Genomic DNA, 4,552 nt, shown 5'->3' with positions numbered 1-4,552 from the left:
CCACCTTTCTCTCTCTTCATTACTCCTACATAACTACACCACCTCCATTAATGCATCTCCTTTCTCTTTTTCCTTCCCCCTCCACTAATTGAAGTTGTCTCCTCCCAAATTAGGTAGCTAGGTAGATGTAGGATTTAGTTAAGTGACCTATTTGCCCCCTAACTAGATCTATATTTGTCAAGAAGAGCTTTGTGCACTTTTGATCTCCCTACAACATCATCTCCACCGTGTGCTCGATCTCGATCGAGATAGAGGTGATGAAAATTTCATGCTTTTGCAAAATGGAAATATGTTTATGTGTGTGTGATATGTTTGTGGAAATTGTGTGTGTGGCATGAGTTGACGCCGCCAAATTGTGCTTTTGAGTTGCCTATGTTTTGCCGAAATGTCGATTTATTTCCGTTTCGGCGAATTCCGGGCAAACTCTAGATCCATATATGTCCTATTTTTAGGGAAGGTCATGCCAATTTTTTTTATGACTTTGATGCATGCATGCATTTTTATAATCAATTTGTTTATTATTACCGTGCAGAGTTGACGATGGTCAGTGGAACGATGGTGGACAGGTGGTTGCGGTCGGCGGTGCAGGACATGAAAGAAAATAACCGGGCAGAGGTTTTATGTCCGTGTCGAAAATGCAAAGGAATACTTTGGCTCGACCCCCATGACGATGGTCGTGTCGAAGCGCACCTGCTCATGACTGGTTTCATGGATGGCTATACTCGGTGGATAATTGAAGATGAGGATGACGATGTTGAGGATGCCGACGGGGCAGGCAATGATGACACGGGGCAAGACGAAGAGATGATCGATAATGGCGGCGGGGAAGAGGCCGGACATGGCGGCGGAGAAGGGGCCGGACATGGCGGTGGAGAGAACGACATGGACTCCACGCAGCAGAGTTCGTCGGTACTAAGTTCAATTGTGCGGGACCCTCATGTTCAAGCATTGCTTCGCAAGGAGACGAGTACTGAGAGAGCTGCTTCTAGAGAGGAGGCTAAGCTGGAGCAACTGGTGGTAGACTCGAACACTCCATTGTATGATGGTTGCAATCCTGAGGTGACCCACTTGAGTTTCACGCTCCAACTCCTGAAGACGAAGGCTAAAAACAAATGGACCGACACTAGCCTCGATGAGCATCTCAAGTACCTAAAGGATGTTCTTCCCGCGGGTAATCTATGTCCTACTAGTGTTGATGAGGCCAAGAAGATCGTGTGCCCTCTTGATCTGCCACACGTTAGATACCATGCATGCATCAACGATTGCATAATTTATCGGAAGGAGCACGCGGAAAAAACAAGCTGTCCGGTGTGCAATGCTTCTCGATACAAGAAGGCCGGGAAGAAATGTCCCCAGAAAGTTGTATGGTACTTACCGATCACTCCCCGTCTCCAGAGGTATTTTATAGATCCCAAGGAAGCAAAGCTAATGCGCTGGCACGCGGAGAGGAAGCCCGACGATGGAGATGATCCGAAGCTGAGACACGTGTAGGATGGAAGCCAGTGGAGAGCGTTGAACAGCTTCTATCGGTATTTTGAATGTGATGCAAGGAACATCATGCTCGGCGCGTGTACCGATGGCATGAATCCGTTTGGCAACCAGAACACCAACCATAGCACATGGCCCGTGTTTGTATGGATGTACAACCTCCCCCCCTGGTTGTGCATGAAATCGAAGTACATTCACATGAGCATGCTTATTCAAGGGCTGAAACAACCAGGAAATAATATTAATTTATATCTGGGGCTACTTCAAGAGGAGTTAGACACGTTATGGAAAACACCGGCCAAGACATGGGACGCCAGCAAAGGTGAGTATTTCAACATGAGAGCCGCGCTGATCACGACAGTGCAGGACTATCTCGGTTATGGATATGTGGCAGGCCAGGTGTGCCATGGATATTGCGGATGCACGCGGTGCATGGATGATACGACGTCTCAGCAGCTAACATCAAGGAAAGATGGCGGGTCTGGGAAAATCGTGTACATGGGGCATCGAAGATGGCTTGAACAGGACGACCTATGGAGAAACCGTGGAGATCTATTCAATGGTTACGCTGAGCATCGAGGACCTCCATGTAAGCGGAGCGGTGCCAAAATCGATGAGCTGTTGAAAAACTGGAAGGAGTGCCCCGCGCCGGGAAAGACGATGAGAAAGGCGCCGGAGCCGCTGCTGAAGGTATGGAAGACGAGGTCTGTGTTCTGGGACTTGGAGTACTGGCACAAACTCGATACACCTCATTGCCTTGATCAAATGCATATCTGTAAGAATGTCCTTGAGAGCTTGCTCGCAACACTGATGAACATGCCGGATAAGACCAAGGATGGGCCGAAGGCAAGAAAAGACTTGCAAGATTTGAAAATCAGAGAAGATCTGCACATGCCGGCCCGTAAAATGTCAGACGAGACAGAGACGGAGACAGAGGCACGGGAGAAGAAGGTCAAGAAAATAAAGAAAGAGGATTATTTCCCCCCTTCTTGCTTCACCTTAAGTCAGGCTGAGATCAATCAATTCTTTAAGTGCCTTACCGGAGTCAAAGTTAGTTCCGGTTACTGTGGCAAGATAAGCAGATATCTAGACACGAACAAGAAAAGGTTCAGCGGGATGAAGTCTCATGACTGTCATGTGATGATGATGCGGATACTACCTGTTTCCCTTAGAGGGATAATGGACAAGCACGTCCGTGACACGCTTATTGGTCTCTGCAACTTTTTCGATGTCATCTCTCGAAAGTCGATTAGTGTGAAGCAGCTCCAAAGGCTACAGGAAGAGATCATTGTGATACTGAATGAGCTTGAGATGTACTTCCCGCCCGCGTTCTTCGACGTGATGGTGCATCTGTGTGTCCATATTGTGGATGACATAATAGACCTGGGGCCGCCATTCCTGCACAACATGATGCCGTTTGAGAGGATGAATGGGATCATCAAAGGATTCGTTCGTAACATGTCCCGTCCGGATGGAAGCATCGTCCAGGGCTATTTGGCACAAGAGTGCATCTCTTTCTGTGAGAATTTTCTATATGGCGCAGACCAGCCGCCTGGTGCTAGTGTTGGTTTGCCCGTTAAGAAGCACGATGGGAGGCTCGAAGGAGATGGTCACTGCAACGGTCGCAGGGAACTGCATGTGGCATACTCAGATCGACGCAGCGACTTTGATAGAGAAAACTTGGTAGTGCTACAACACCTAGACGAGGTAGATCCTTTCGTGGCACTGCACAAAGAAATTATCGCAAAGAAGTATCGTGACCGGGGGGGGGGTATGCAGGACGGACGCCGAAGTTACTAGAGAGCACAACTCCACTTTCCTGCATTGGTTCAAAGAGCATATTATTGCTAATCCCTCGGAGGAGGGCTCTAAGGACGGATTGCTCATATACGCCTTAGCACATGGCCCCTCGCCCAACCTCGTAACCTATCAGGCATATGATATCAACGGATACACGTTCTACACGGAGGCAAAAGATATGGACAGTGATGATCAGAACTCAGGGGTGACGATGGAATGCATGACCGGCGGCGACAACGGCACAACTGAACGATTTTATGGAAGGGTCGAGGAGATCTGGGAGCTTCACTACTCTGGACTGCACAACACGACGATGTTTCGTGTCAGATGGGCTAAGAATGTCGAAAGAGAAAGCCGGATGTTCACTACCATGACTATACCCGACGCCAAGAGCGCTACCGTGAACGCTATCGCAAAAAATGAGCCATGGGTACACGCTAAGCACGTGACACAATGCTTCTTCATAACTGACCCGCGCAATCCCAGCCGTGTTGTCTTGAGGAGAGGCAAAAGGAACATCATTGGAATGGATGGAGTCGCCAACGAGGAAGACTATGATCAGTACGGCAACCCAATGAGGGAAGATGACGATGATGATGAAGTATACGTCAAAAGAAGAATCAATACTACATTACCTAAGAAAAATTGTACTCCATGGAAAAGGCAAAGTCACAATGAGGGGCTCAATTATTCTTCGACGAACAAGAAGGGAAAGAAGCTGACTCAAAAACGAAAACGTCAGCACTGAGGAAACGTATGTTATGGGTCCAATGATGTGTAATATATATATATATATATGTTCCTATTTTGTATACACACTTAGCCATTATTATGCATGGGTCCAATGATGTGTAATATATATGTTCCTATTTTGCATACATATTTAACCGTCAAATGATGCAATATATATTGCCCTCCCTTCGTTCACTGCCCTCGGGAAATAAAGGTGGGATAAAATAAAGGAAAAGAAAAAGGAAAACTGGCAGTAGCGACGGTAGTAGCAGCGCGTTTTGCATAAACCGCTGCAGCTACTGAATTTAGTAGTAGCGCATTTTACCTAAACCGCTGCAGCTACTGATGTTAGTAGCAGCGCGTTTTGACGTAACGCGCTACTGCTACGTCCACTTAACCCAAAATTCTCACTCGCCCTACTTCATCCCGCCATTTCCCCCCAAATCCCCACTCTCTCTCCCCCGTCGCACCGCCGCGCCCGACCCGGCCCCGGCGCTCGCCCCCGACTCCGCCGGCGCCGGCGCTAGACCCC

The 4,552-nt window shown here is 48.1% G+C and overlaps 1 protein-coding gene across 1 annotated transcript in view; it reads left to right on the top strand.

The window, feature by feature from the left end:
- LOC123162591 (probable peroxygenase 5) overlaps nucleotides 1-4,552 on the top strand; it is a 12,858-nt gene that overhangs the window by 786 nt on the left and 7,520 nt on the right. The window lies entirely within an intron of this gene.

The sequence above is a fragment of the Triticum aestivum genome, chromosome 7B, assembly GCF_018294505.1.
Source record: "Triticum aestivum cultivar Chinese Spring chromosome 7B, IWGSC CS RefSeq v2.1, whole genome shotgun sequence".
Classification (NCBI taxonomy): Eukaryota; Viridiplantae; Streptophyta; class Magnoliopsida; order Poales; family Poaceae; genus Triticum; species Triticum aestivum.
The sequence above is the reverse complement of the archived record's forward strand: the minus strand, read 5'-3'. Positions and strand labels throughout refer to the sequence as shown.